The sequence below is a fragment of the Falco cherrug genome, chromosome 12 (genome assembly GCF_023634085.1).
Source record: "Falco cherrug isolate bFalChe1 chromosome 12, bFalChe1.pri, whole genome shotgun sequence".
Taxonomy (NCBI): domain Eukaryota; kingdom Metazoa; phylum Chordata; class Aves; order Falconiformes; family Falconidae; genus Falco; species Falco cherrug.
The window spans coordinates 35,881,548-35,897,176 of NC_073708.1; the positions used below are offsets into that span (position 1 = coordinate 35,881,548).

General features: G+C 49.5%; 1 pseudogene; it reads right to left on the reverse strand.

Annotated features, from left to right (window-relative positions):
- The window catches only part of LOC129737201 (hydrocephalus-inducing protein homolog), a 67,827-nt pseudogene that overhangs the window by 40,998 nt on the left and 11,200 nt on the right, over positions 1–15,629 (reverse strand).

Genomic DNA, 15,629 nt, shown 5'->3' on the forward strand with positions numbered 1-15,629 from the left:
GCCTCAAACATCAATAAACACGTAGGGCTGGGATTTAATGAGCTTCCTGCGTGTGTACAGTGGCCACTAACACACCGCCAAGCCCTTGCAGAGGTGGCCTCATTTACCAACGTAAGCTGATCCAGCTAAGCCCAGCATCAATTTCAGCTGAAGAAAGGGATTCAGCACCCCAACACACCGACATTCCCGGCTGGGAACCCCATGCTGATCTGTGCAGGAGCTGAGCAGTCAGCAACGCCCCTGACAATTCCCCTCGGCCCATTTGCAACGCGATGCAGCCCCTACCACAGTTTCCCACCGCGGCCGAGATGCACAGGCTGTGCTTGCCCTGCTGCCAGCCGAGCACACCCGGTTCTGTAGTTACCGTCATCTTCACCAAACCCAAATGGCTCTAACACACCACACCAAACTCTCTGTCGTGCCACAGGTGACTGAAGAGCTCCACATCAGCTCCCTAATTAATCGTGTTTCATATGCCTTGATTTTTCCTGTGATCTCATGCCTCATTTTCCCCCATTTGTGATGAAACCTCGGTGCTTTCTCAAGCTGGCGGTTATCACTCACAGCTCCAGAGGCTGCTGCAGCACAGAGAAGCTGCCTGTGGTTAGACCGAGAAGGGCAGAGGCACCTCAGGGCAGTGCCTCAGGCCGTCCTGCGTAGGGCAGAAGACCCAGATCCTCTTCTGACATCCCCTGCCACCCTGAGCATTGCTGCCGCACTAAATACAGTGATCCCCAGCCAGTTCTTCCAGATCTACCCAAGAAATTCTTTTGTTATTATTTTTTATGCTTACGTTGCCCTAAGGAGATCTTGTCTATCGTGCAAGTGTTGGTGCTGGCTTAGAGGAAGGGGAAGATCTGAGGCCAGCTCATCACGCTTTCTGACCAACCCAAACCACACATCCCAGTAGCTCTCCGGTGCTCAGTACCAAACCCCCCTGCAGCAGCCCCCCGCGTGCGGGCAGCCTAAGCAGCAGCTGCTGGCCAGCCTTCGGGACTGGGGGGCTGGCGGGAGCCTGCCAGGGAGGAGACGGCTCCGGCAGGGCTTGCTTCTCCACGCTGCAGGCTGGAATCACCACCCCTGACGCGTTTGACAAACACACAGATGTGGTGCTTCGGGACACAGTTTAGTGGTGGGCTTGGCAATCCGGGGTTAAGTTGGACTTGGTCATCTTCAAGGTCTTTTCCAACCTCCATCATTCTATGATTCTACGAGGCTGCTGGCATTTGCCCCACGCCTAGCAAGCAGCAATGGGGAGGAAACGGTGCTGGGGACCCCCTGCTTCCAGGGCCAGGCAGCAAAGCTCAGCGGCGGGGGAACAAGGCAGCCAGACCCCTCCCTGACCCAGGGCAAGGCAAGCTCCGCTCCACATCCAGCTCCCAGCGTGCTGCACTGAAGAAGCCTATTTAGCTGCTCCCTCCTGCCATATAGGAATAACCTGAATCTGGCACAGAGCAAGTTTTGCTGCCCAGGGCTCAGGAGGGGAGACATGACTTCACCCACTTCCTACGGGGACAGGAACTGAGCCAGCGCAGGAAAACTCACTCTGATTAACAACCACGGAGCCAGAATCAGACCCTGCTCGCACTTTCTACCTGCCCTTGAAGTAAGCAATTGAGGAGCCGAGGCTGAACTCCCCCATCTGTGCCCTGGGCGTGCAGAACCACAAAGGATGCTCTGAGCCTGGGTCTGCCATCCACAGCAAACAAGCCAAGATTTGCTTTAGCACAGCTCCTGCTCAGCAGCTGTCAGCCCTCCTGCAAGCTGTGTGGGAAGTTGAGGGAAAACAGGGTATTCATCTGCCAAACACCTAGACGGTTCCTCAGCAGGCTTTTAGCACAAGGCTGGAGGCTTCCAGCAGGACTAAAACCACCGAGAACTACTCCTGAGCCACACACGTTACCTCTCTTCTGGGGAAACCGCTTTTTGGGGCTCTGAACCAAGGGGAGACAGAAGAGTAATGGAATAGGCAGTTCTGCTTGAGGGCTGCCTCCTCTTGGGTGTGCTGTCTCCTAAAATACTCCTATGGGTATGGGTTCTGATCTCCCCCCTCAAAGAGGGTGAGATCCTGCCCCAGGCTTTTGCTTCTGCATTAGACTCACAGAGCTACTGAAAGAGAGCCATCCGCATCACTACTTTTATTACTGACAGCAATAAAAGCATCTCAATACATAGCGTCCGTCGGCCACGCACAAGCTCAGTGGTGCTTTGCTAATTACTGAAGTTTTCTGTGCTGACAAAGAGATGCCAAGGGATGCAGCAACCGATGGGGAAAAACTGCACAGAGGAATTTCAATACCGCACCACAGATCCCCTGGGCTAGAAGCGTGTTGTAGCGCCTTGCCACAAGGGCCAGTGGGCACTGGAGGCACCCACATACAGGCACAGGATCTGGTCCTACACCTTGAAGACCACCCATCATACTATACTAGTACTCGTTGGAGACAGGAGCCTAATGTGAGTCAGCATTTAGGGAGCTCTGAGTAGAGAAGCAATTCTCCTTCCACAACTCCAAGCATCTCGCCGGCACCTCCTGTCTCTGGCAGCCTTCTTCACCTGCATGGAGCACCTGCCGTAGACGTTATTGTTTTGGATGGCATTGGACTGGTGGATTTGCTTTGCACCTCTGGCACACCTCTGGGAACCCGTCATGCATCTCCTCAGCCACGTGTCCCTGAGCAAAGCTCACCTTCCCACACCAAGCTGGTGCTACGCTGCCAGGCTGCAATAAATGTTGTTACTGCAGCAAACTGGGTTTGGTGTACAATCAGCAGCACTCAGGGCAAGCAGCTTGGGCATCATCTCACTTGAGCAGGACTTGACAGCTGAAAGAATATCGAAACTTTATGAATACTGGATTGGTTGAGACTAGGACTTACCTCCATAAACTTATTTTCCCACATCCACACGGTCCACACAGGGTGGGCTGAACGTCATCTGGGAAAGGCCAAGTGACCGACAGGACTTTCAGTGGTATTGAAACCTTTTCCAAAGCTGTACGAGTGCTTCGCACGCAGGTTTCAGAAACCCTTTCAAGTACCATAATCTGATGTTAAGGTGCTGGACAGGGATATGCTGGAGCCCAGAACATCCCAAGTCACCCTCATTTCAGTACGAGCTGGGATTTTTCACACCCAGACACATGTACACAGGCGAAAAGGAGGAGTTTAGGCATGTAAAGCACTGAAGGACAAGTTTTCATTGTAAATCATTACGCTCATAGCAGCAAACATTTTCTCCACACTCATCCATAAATTTGTAGCAACAGAACCGCCACCACACACACAGTCTATCCAGGGGACAGTACCTGTGCTCCTAACCAGCCCAAAAGACACACAATTTAAATCAACCAAATCATACGCTAAGGGAAAAATTGTGACTTGTTCACATGGAAGAGCTCCATGCTTGCTTAAGCAATGCTAGGGACAGATCTGACCCAGCTTCAGCAGAAATTTAAGCAATGTTCACCTGATCCTGCGTAAGTCACCCTAAGAAGGGTGTGATCCATTGAGAACGACTGCTGCCTGCGAGCAAGTCAGTACTGATACACAGCCAAGCGAGGGAAACGCCTCCCAACACCTTAAACTGCTGTTTTGCTCTTAGCACTTCTGTTTCTTAATAAACACTCTGTTGGTGGCTCTGAAAGAGCAACCCGGCTGCTTTCTGTACGCGCGTCACAGGGAGCCTGCCGTGGTGCCGGACACATGAGCCAGGGCTCGCCACGCGAGGTCAGGGAACGCTGTCTGGTGCTCTGCACTACTCCTGCAATAAACTCTGCACCACACCTCGAAAGACTGATTGATTACACGTTTCTGCTTCACTTTAGCCATTCATCTCAGCAGCCTTTCACTTACCTGTACGCTTCAAAGCTAGAGAGATAATCCCTTCATTATCCCCTTGCTCTCCTTCGCAATTCGTAGTTTATTTCAAAATAACTGCAACATTGTACTGGCAGGCAGGAATGAAATCCTGGGTTCATCTCCCAGGGAGCTGCACGTGTTCCTGGGAAAACACCCATCTCAGAGCCAGCAGAGAGTTTATCCCCGTGGCCTACCCACACAAATCACTTTTGCAAAGATTGACTATGGGGGAACCAGCTGTTTCAGTAAGAACAAGACTCTCAGGTTTTTCAAAGCAAGCCACGAAGATCCTGGCCCTAATTATTCGCTCACTCTGTTCCGTCACAAAGTATAAACCCTACGGCCCTAATCTCCACTGTCACTGCTCATCTGCCCCAGAGAAATTCTAGCCCTCTGAATTTTATCCTATAGATTCTGTATAGGCATACAAATAAGGCACGTTTTTGTGCTTCCCTAGCTGATATTTCAGTCACCCGTCCTAGAAACTGTTACCCAAAACAATAAGCTCCTCTGAGTGAGCATCAACCATTCTCCGTGAATATGTCAATAACTGGAAAACATTAGACAAAGCTGAAATAAGTCGTGAGGCTACATAAGTGTTTGGAAGATACAGGAGCATTTGTAACTTCCACAAACCCAAGACAACTAAAATGCTCTTTGCCGGGCTAAAGCAGCACACAGTATCCCCTCGGTTAGGACACCACACTTCCAAGGACCAACGCTGAGGAACAGGGACAAACCAAACCTCCCTCTCAGGCGAGAGGAAACACACGCCAAGTGCCTTCACGCAACTGAGGAAGCGCCTCGTTCGGCACCACAACATACCCCTGCTGAGCCAAGGCCGACAGAAGCATTCTAACATGGCGCCTTTTCCTAAAGATATTCCCCGCTTACTCTTCAGTGAAGCGTAAAGCTGATGGTGTTTCTGTGGCCTGACCTCAGCTTCTCCTAGCCTAATATAAATGTTACACCTATCTCGGGAGGCAGCGAGCTCTTCCTGCCAAATCCCAAGAGCCCTCAAGTCCTGGCTGCATTAGTCCTGATGTCGTGAGCTGTGGGAGAAGGCAAAAAGAAAGAACAAGGCTCTGCGGCAAAACAACGTAGAAGCAGTGCAGGGGACAGATGTGTAAGAGACAGCGGCATTGGAGCGAGTCTGACAGAGGCACGCATTCCCACGTCGCGCTTCAAACATAGCACCGCCAAGGAATGAAGCTTCACACGTGCATATGCACACCGTAACGGAGAATCAAGGTTCCTCCCGCCTCCGACTCAGCAACTCCCAGCAAAACCGGATTCCAAAAAACCTCATTCCTGCTTGAGGGGATGCACTTTAGAAGCCCCCTAAACACCAACTATTTGTCACTTTTCTTTGAGGCAAAGCCGGGACAGGGGAGATACACCTGGAGAGGCAATTAAGGTGACCGGGACAACAGGGAATGATGGCAGATGGCAGTCATGGGGGGTGCTGGGTGGAGAGCACCCAGCCGACACCAGCATCCCCCAGGGAGAGACCGGCACACAGCCACACAGAACGAGGGCACACGCAGCCTTTGCCCCTTACCTGCTCACTTAAGCACCGAAACATACAGAGGTTTTGAAAGAAAAGGTTTTAGAAGTAGTCTGCAAAGCAAGCTTAACATTTTTCTGCTTTGAAAGGTCTCTGTTTTGAAGGACGCAGAGACTGGGCACCATGCAGTGCCCAGACCTTACCTGTGTCATAGTGAACTGTCAGGGGCCTGGAATAATCACCAGTCTTCTCTGGGTGGAAGTCCACCGTTACTTGCATGGCATCGCCAATCCCAAGAGTCCCAGCAGAGGGATCAACAGAGAAAGGGCTGCAACACGGAGAGGCACATCAGGATTATTGTGGGACCTTTGGGGACTACGTTCCTTCTGCCGTCCAGCTCACTCCAGCTCACCTGTATTAGCAAGGGGCCAAGAAACCACAGTCAGCAGCAGAAAAAGAGAACATACAGGGCCAGGAACTGAGCCACCGACCCAACTCCTGAAGAGCTCCAGCCCTCAGAAGATCCTAAGCGATAAAATGACCTCGTCTCCCCCATACCCTGCATCCAGTTTTCTGCAGCAAGGCTCAAGAGTCTGACTGCTAGCGATACGATCGGAGGAGGGTTTTTGAAGGGCACGGAGATGGCAAGAGTTATTTGCATGCACAACTTGACACTGAGTTCCTCAGGAATCCGTCTTTTCCTGCCACCTATAAACCTCAAGAGATGCAAATGTCAAGGCAATACCTGTCCCAGTGAGATTACAGCCTGGAAATCAGACAGGGAGAACAGAAGTTTATTCTTGAATGACCGGAGAATAATTAGACTTTAATGGCAGAATTAATCTATCTTTCTTTTTTTTTTTTTTTTTTACCTTGAAAGCATCCTGGGTTTGCCTCAGAAAGGGCACATTTTATCAGCATTTCAATGAAAGCTGTTCTAAGCAAAGAAAAATCTGTACGAGTGCAAAGGCAGATTAGAGTGATACAGAAACAAGAAAACAAGACACAAAAGGAGTATCCCATTTACAGCCTGAACAATTAAATCTCTAGCTAAATGAAGCACCGCTAGCAGGAGCATATCAAGGCACCTTCAACAGGAGGTTTTCTGCGTATTCACAAGCAATGCAGTCTGGGGCTCTGGGTTGTAATCCAGGCTTGGTAACTGTTTGCTTGGCCTACTAGAGAAATTCTGTGCAATGTGTGGGAAATAGTATGAAAATGTGTCGGTGTACTTTAGATTTAACAAGAGCAATTATGATTTGTCGCCAGGTAAACAGCTCTCAGCTGACAGACACATAATTCAGTCCTTTAATGCTCAGGGAAAAGTCAGATGCAACATGTTTCTGCATAACAGCAGCTGGGCTTTGCGGCTCTTGTACAGCCTCACTTAGAAAGCAAAAGTTATTGGATTTAGTGCTTTGCTGGTGGTCAATTTGTCACCTTAAAAATATTTTCTGCAGAGTTTTACAGTGATTGGGGAGTGCAGCCCACAGAAATAATGAGAAAAAATGGAGCCATGCGCAAGCTGAGCTTCGCTCATGGAAGCAGTGACAGCTGATGAAACTGCTGGAGTTCCTGCTCATTAAGGAGACACTGATGCAATTGGAGGCCTGACCTGCTCCCATCACGACTAGCAAGAACATCGCCAGTGACTAACGGGGAAGCATTGGGCCCGCAATGTTCACGTGCTGGACCTGAGGCTTTTGAGAGGGAGGAGGAAAGCCAAGGCGCCGCCAGCCTCAGAACCGGGCTGCTCTACATGGCCCTGCACCTGCGCTGGGGGTTGTGCCTGGTTATACTGGGCAGGGCTCTGCTGGTGCTTGGCGGGGATCACTGCCTGCTGTGGGAAAGGCACAGAAAAATTCCCCCCCACCTCTTTTAGTTTGTTGTTTTTACCAGAAACATTGCCAGAACAGAAAAGCTGCCGGGTAAGGGCCACACTTCAGCACTACCTCCCATCCCATGCCCTTCCTACTCCATCCCCATGTCTGCATACCCCTGCCCTCGGATAGCTGGGATGGGAATGACACTCCTGAGGATGACTTCAGGGGATGCCCGAGAAAGTAGATACCTTCACATCTTCAAATTACCAGAGAGGAGGATCCCACCGAGGTCAGGACTCATTCTCAGGACGGAGAAACAGAGCACAAGTCAGACACCGCACCTCCTGCCTCCCACCCCACGCTGTACCCACAGGACAACTTGGTTCCTGATGTAGCAGGAGCTTGGTATCCCTCACGTAGACCTGCTTCTCCAAGACCCAGAGGGATGTAAGGTCCGTGCTTCACCTGAACTCTGAACTTCAGTCCACATCACTAAGCTGTTCCCTGCAGCCTACAGATAAGAGATGCTAAGGAAACGTCCCTGACACACTAATAGCCACACGGAAACCACTGCCAACAGATGAAGCTGGCAGGCTCAACTTTGGCCTTTTAGCCATTAATTGTGAGCTGTTCTTTACGGTAATTCTTGTCCTGTTAGATCTACCCTTGTAATGAATAACTACTGCTCCTGACAAAACAGGAAAGATAAGGTTTGGAGGTTTATTAATAGCTCTTCTTCTGACATGCTTTTCAACTACGTCCATTTGTACGTTTGCTTTGTTGTACAACATCTAAACTTTCACAGGTCCAGATCTCCCAACGGTGCCTTGCAATCCCCAGCTTGTATAAACTCATCTAGCCGCACCAATCTGAGGGAGACCTTCCCAGCAGAACCTGCTGAGATCTTGCCCGTAATTGCCCTTCAGAAAGGGAACAACACCAGATTAGTAAGCAATTTCATTGTGATCTGCCTTGGCGTTTACATCTTGCTTGCTTTCACCAGGCATCAGCTCCCCAAGGTGGGCAAAAGTTAAATCCCATGAGGATACCACGGGCAAAATACTCCTGACAATTTAGCAACCAACTGACAAGTGAACAACGCTGACAGTTCTGTGGCTCAGGCTTTCCCGACTACCGCGCTGCCTTTCCTCCTGGAACCATACGTTTAGTCAGTGCAGCGTGCAACGAGGCTGCAACATACTTCGTCCCATGGTATGTTTCTCTTCTACAACCAAAACCCCTTTACTCCTCTGGTGCCTTAATTTGCATTATAAAATCATCTGAGTTTGTGAGAATTGATTTCATTAAAAGCTGCCTCCAACCCCAAGACCGACAGTAAAATTACTGGTGATTGAATTGCCCCCTCTGTCAACTAAGACCTATCGCAGGAAAAAAACCCCAAAGATCACTTAATCTTGGCATACGTAATTTTTTGGTAATGGTATAAAAGCCAAAGTCGAGCACTGTAACCACTCCAGTAAACACAGTCTGTTAGGTCAAAGCATCCAAGACTCCATCTCCATACTGAAAAAATCCTGCACAGAGCCAGCATCTCACAAGCTCTCTCTTTCCCTCTTTCCCTGCACGTAGGCTCTGTTGTCACATCCCTGTACATCCCATGGTAACTCTCCAGCCCCACACCTCCATGTAGTATAATGGGTACTGCAGGGAGGGATGCAAGGCGGCTCCTGGCACTGTGCCATGTAGGAACATTTCCTGAGCTTCCAGAGCTTAATGGGACATTCCTAAATGGACCTTCTCAGACAGATCCTCTCTAACCCATAGCACAGCACAGCACAGTGTAACGTCAGGAAAAGGCAGTGCTGCACTGAGATCTGCTTCCAGGCACCATTTTCAACTGAAATGTACTGGAATGACATTTATCTCCGTGAATGCCGTGGAGAAGAAACTCACTAACCAGCCTTAACAATGAGAACGGGAGGAAAAGACTTTTTATATTTATACTATTGTTATTTTTTTTTATTACTACACTATGCAGTGAACAGCTGGGTATGGGCATGCAGGGGGAGGACAGGCACAGAGCCAAGCTGCATAATGGGGAGTGCTTTGGTGTCAGGGTTCCCACACACACACACACACACACCCTTTACGAAAGAGGAGTCAAAACGTGTCCATGTTTTCTGGTAGATACCACGGCAAGGGAGAGTTCTGAACAAGCAACAGCAGAAGGATGCTGAACTGGCCCCGTGGATTCATTTGAGAGCTCTGCCGTGGAGTAAAATACACCACACAAGTCCTTAGATAAAGTTGTAAGAGGCAAGGAATGTCCTTATGAAGTGACCCGCTGCAAGAGCAGAGCTCGCAGTACTGACCGAGAGGAAAGGTTAGCATTGGAGATGGGCTGAAAAATGCACTGAAGGTGAAAGCTGGTAGGTTACACTTGATGCCAAGGGAATTTTGAGAAAGGAGGCAGAGAGAAGTGATACGAGCGGCGCATTGGACTAGGAAACTGTGGCGCCTGCAGCTGCCTTGCAAAGGGGCAAGAGCCTGAATTCGCCCAGGCCAGAAGACAGAAGTTGCAGCAACTAAGAAGTCTCAGTTGTGCAGAGAGAGAATGAAGGACACAGAGGCCAGCTGATGGTCCGCAAACTTTGATCTCTCATTCCCTTCTACTCCACTAAGCCTCCTCCCCCTCTCACGTGCACGCATGCTTACACATAGCGGCACACAAAACTATTACGTGATATTGATGTTGGCTTTAACACAACACTACATCCGTACTCAGCAAAAGTTAAGCACACACTAAAGCTGCTTCAGTTCTCCACTAAATAGGAAGAGACTAAAACAGTCCTGAATGTAAGTCTGTAAGGCTGGCACTCCTACCACCTATGCCATAACTCTTAAATACTGCGTCTCGTATCTACACATTAAGCTCTCCAGGACAGGAAACATCACGCATTAATGTCCAAAGCACAGGTTTAAGTGTTTGTGATGCTGAACAATCATTACGGGAGTCATTCAAAAGAATGCAATGACATTAAACTAAAAACTTCCCCTGTCGTTAATAATGATGCAGCCTTGGTCACAGCCTCTAACGCAGGGAAATTAATCCCCTGACAGGAGGAGGAAAACGGTCTCTCCCGCGAAAGCCTCTGTAAGTAGAGTTGTTCAAAGACAATTAACAGCTAATGACCTACTCGCCTGTGGAGCAGTGTATTGGTGAGACTCTCCAGCCAACTTGTCATGCCAGCTGGGAGGCCAGTTCTTTTCTGCTGGGGCTGCTGGAGCCACTGAGCTCACCTGGGACCTCGGGGCAGGCACCTGAGCAACTTCTCACAGCACAAGCAGCAGGGAACCCACTGTCACCCAGCGCAGTCCCCAGCACTGGCTGGAGAAACCACTCCTGGCACACCATGGCCTCATCGCGCAGGGAGAACGTGGTTGTTCTGCTCCCAGGCTGCAAGGGGACGTGGTGACCTGGTCAAGAGTGGGGAGCACTCGGATTTTGAGTGGAGGATACAAGCTTGGGGGAGTACAGTCGAGATACTGGAGGGCTGGGCTGCTATTCAGGGGACACAGCAGAACCGCATGCAGCCGAGGGATGGAAAATGCAAAAACCTGTATTTGGGATGGAAGAATCCCTGGCAGTGCAGGCTGGTGGGCACGAAAGCCTTTCTACAGAAGAGGAGCTTAGGGGCTGGAGCACAGCACATACAGGGAGATGCTGGGATAAATGGCTTTGCACAGCCTTGAGAAGGAAAGACGAAGGCTGGTATCACTTGGTCTTACTTTTCGTGTTGAGTGCACACCTGATCAAACTTTGACACTGGTCTTGCTTTGAGCACTGTGTTTGCTCACATGATCTCCAGAGGTCTCTTCCAAAGTTATTCTAGGATTTTATCTTCTCCAGCAGCCCAATTCCATTTCACGTGTTCCCCAAATTTCTCATATTATTTCTTATACATCTGTGCATATATATAGGCAGATGGTAGACACACAGGCATTAGAGGAACTCAACCTTTAAGAAAGTTCCCAATGAGGAATTCATTATGACATTTCGCTGAACACTTAAAGCAAAAAAAAATAAAAGAGCAGAAAGACAGGAACCTCAGAGTATTTAAAAAAGAAATCTGAATGAAAGTGGGGGCGACCTAATTAGAATAAAACGCTGCTTATATTCAAAGATCATCAGTTTGAAATTTCAGACTGGCTTTCAAAAGTTCATAACGAAATGGAAGAGATGACTGATGCCTTTGGCTGACATGGGAAATCTTACCAGCTTTTGATCTCTGCGCACACGCAATCCAGTTATTCAGAATTGTACTTTCTTGTGTAGTTTGAAATAAAGCTTTCGTAACGCTTCCCATCCCTTTGTTGCAAGTCAGGACTGAAACATTCAATTGGTGAAGTTCAGCATAAAATCCGTATCAAGCAGGATTCAACGTACGCCGTATCACGCGACAGAACAGTTGGCAAGGACATTGCCAAGAGATGCTACACACGACTGGGTACTTGTTTTGGTGGTGACAAGTAGATCTGGAAATCCCAGAGGGAAGCTGTACAGGGATTTACAAGTTCCTGCCTATGTATTTCCACAGTGAAAAGAAGCAGCCTGCTTGAACAGCATCCTGGAAGCCTGCTTCAACAGCCTTGCCAGGCTTTGGTAGAAGCCTCTTGGACCTTCGCATTTCCCAGGAGAAAGAGCAAAGAGCCTTCTCTTGACCCCTGTTTTCCTGGGGAAGAAACCGAAGCAACTCAGGTGCACTAAGGCAGATGGCACGTCTTTGCTGCATTCTGGACCTCAGCTCCTACACCAAAACCTCTGGGACCAAGCAACACGGAGCTAACTACCAGCCAGCTGAAGTGGTTTCCTTGCAGGTGCAGTTTCCAAAACGCATTACCCTCTCCAGTTCAGCAAACTGGAAAACCAGTGACTGTCTTCTCAGACCAAGAGGAACAGTACAGGCTGTCCACGACACAGCACACATCAGGCGCTTGACCAGGAGACTGCCGAAATACCACGTGCTTGTGGCCTCCCAGGGAATGGGTATATTTGGCCAATAGGGCCACATAACCATTTCAGAAGGTACTGAAGATCAAGGGGGTTGCTGGTAGCTACTACAGCATGCTAGAGCACTTTCCAGGAGATCTGAGAGAGACAAAGCTCTAGAAAAGGCTCCCAACCCACGCACCAGGCATTTGCTGCACCTTTTGCCTGTGCGCCCATCGGCATTCTGCTTTGGGGCTAAAGTGCAGGTTTGAAGCCGCTGCCAGCTCATCTCCACTTAAGAGCTCATTCTAATGAAGAATAGTGGATCCCAGGGACCAGATCAAACCTACTGGAAAACCAGGTTCTGGACCCCACAGGGTTTTTGTCAGGGTCTCAATACCAGTTGCTTTGATCTATCATCTCTGATTGCACTTGCTACTATAGACAAACTGCTGGTAAAGCTGATGATAAATTCTTAAATGTCTCTTCCACCAGCTCAGAGCTTGCCCATTTCTTAACACTGCCTTTGGTCCTCAGGAACTGAGCTCCTAGAGCTGTCGTCTGCCACGCAGGATCTTACACAGCCCGAGGGCAGTCCAGCTGCCTTCCTACATTTGCTCGTTCAATCTAACAGAATCAGTCTTGCACGACTGTGCACTGAAGACACCGTTGCACTATAAAACTCCACTCTGCAGCTTGCAGAGTTTTAGCAGAGGCTGCGCCATGCTTCAAACACTATAATCAACAGCAAACCCCACGTGCCCTGCCCATTTCCAGCCACGGCAGCAGTACAGCAGCTCACACGCTCTGGCTCCTTTTTGTCGCTGTTTACCAACTGTATTATCACACAACAGTGTTTTGCACAAAAAGAGATGAGCTCCCTACCTCTGAGGGCTGATGCAGTAGCGGGCCGCCCCGTTACCGATGTTGCGAACCAGCAGTGTTTTCTGGGTGCTGTACTTGACTGGACAGGCTGAGAAGTTCACCTGGTCGGGGAAGTCCAGGATAGCTCGGGCACCTATAGCTCGGAGAGGCACAACAAACTTCTCCCCTTTCTGTGATGCAGATGAGCTCGTGGAAATAATCCTGCGGGGAAAGAAACAATCTCAGCACAATGCTTTTAGTACTTTCCCCACGGCAGAAGGAAAACTGCTGTTTTCTATGGCTGTAGCAGTATCATTCAGTAACGCAACAGTACTTTTTACCTTCATGAGCTTTCATTCCAGTAGCATGACTTGCACAGGGTCGTTAACTTGCAAAGGAGAAACAACCCCATTGATTCACCTGCTTTTGCAGCAAGCTGGCAGCACCACAATTATCTGATGCTTTGATTCCGAGACACCAGAACAGTCTCTTCATGCAAGGGATCACAGCACTAACGCAACCTGCTTCGATCGCCACTGCAGACTATTGGAAGCACCACTGAGAACCCAGCTGTGCCACAGCACTAACTCCAGTGCCAGCAACGCGGCGACCTCGTTGAAGCTTGGCAGGGGATGCTCAGGTACACTTTCAAAAGGACTTCACCACATGCATAGTCAATGGTCAGTCTTCGGTGAAATACTTCACAAGCTGGACACGGTAATTGCGGCAGCGTCAGGGCAGTGCAGGGTACGGCTGTATTTCCTGCCCCTTCTCACAGCGTTATAGGGCCAAGGCTGGGGACACGCACCCTTCAAAAGCCACCTGATCCATCTCCCCACACCAGAGCTGGCTCAGCTCCAGACCCAAACTGTTTTTGCGAGAGGTTTCACAAGTACCTAGAAGTGCTAACAGTTCCACCCCTGCCCTCAGCAGCCTATGCCACCTCTGCGCTAGAATTAAAGGGTGTTAGTTCTTCCTGTGTCTGAACTCCGTTTCCCTTTACATCTCACCCAGCCTCAGGGGGCACAGGAGACAGCTCTGGCTGATGCCGTAATCACACCCCTCTGTAAGGTCTGTTCTAGAGGAGTAAGTGACGGCGTGCCTGGTTAGCACACCCACCCCAGGCAGGCGGCATCGGGAGCTGCACACGGGGGACACTCAGACACCCCACCAGAGCAAAGCCGGCTGTGCAGTCCCAGCCACTGCCTTCTGCAGAACAGAGCCAGGCAATCCCCCCCGCGCCCCGGCTGTCTGGCGTTTAGCAGCAGGAAGGCAAATCAAATTACCAAAATCATGTTACTGTAGAGATGAGCAGAGCAGTCTCCAGATGTATGGCGTGGCATCGCTGCGCTGGAACTATCACCTTGCCCCCACTGAAATCAGTGGTAAATCTGCTGCCATAGGGCCAGGAGCCATTACCCCCAGCAGCGCTCTTATGGATGAGCTGATAAAAACTCTGCTTCTCGTCACTCACTGGCTGCCCTGATTTTTTCCTCAGTGCTTTTAATTAATTTGATATTTTTATCACTGTTGAAGCAGCAAGCGCTTTAGGATTTTAATGATTTAGGAATTGCATACAGCAGCAAACTCCCTTCAGCAGAACCGATCCAGACTCCCCCACAGCTGGGATTTCCTGCTCCCGTCCCCATCCCCTCCTGGAAGGGCCCTAAGGCAGCCAGCCCAGGCACAGACACGTACCTATTGCTCTAACGCAAGCGCTGACAGCCAGCGCCTCACCCACCACCCAGCACCTCGCCTACCACCTGCTCAGCTGGGGTTTAAGCTTGTCAATACAGATGCTGCCCCATCCAAGACAAAAAGAATAATCTCCTTTTCTAGACATCTCAAATATTCACCCTAGAAACTGCAGAAGGGCTTTTGCTTTTCCTATTTGGAAGGTAAAATACTAGGAAGGGAACTGCAGCAAGCAACCTGCATGATTTAATACCGCATTTCAGGAAAGCGTTTCATCTTCAGCAAGTCGTTCTGAGTTAGCAATTTTGTACTCAATCTTGCAGCCTAAGCCCTCTAAAATAAAAGCTATGGGCAGCCCATATGAATTTAAAGCACCTATTATCTGGCTACTTCACGTCCTGCACTGTTTCGATCCTCAGAAACTCATTAGCAAATGAAGAATGTTATTTGCTTTTGTTGTTGTTGTTCTTTTGGCCACACTACTGTAACAAAGGCATTGCAAAGCCAATTGAAAGCTACCTGCCTTATTAAGTCTTGGCATGCCATATTTACTTAGCTCCCTCTTCCAGGTGCCAGGTAGGCAGAGGAGGATGCAAGTTCAGATCAGCAGGAGGATAAAGAAAAAAGGAACTTCAACAACTGGAGCTACTTGGAGCAAGTAAAAGGAAGTAATTGTCAAGGTGTTGTCATTGCTAAGGAGCAAATGGATCAACAGCAATGCAATTAAGAGCCCAAGAAATAAATCCCCCCCCAAAAGCAAGCACAGGCAGCCTTCCCAGCTCCGTTGCTGGTGAGGGGCGCTGGGACCACCTGCACAGCAATGCACAAGGGATTTCTCCAGGGACCTGAGGGCAAGGCTAAAGCAACAAGGATTTGGTTTCACAGAGACAACCACGACCTTGAGAGAGAAAGATGCCTCTCGCCATTCA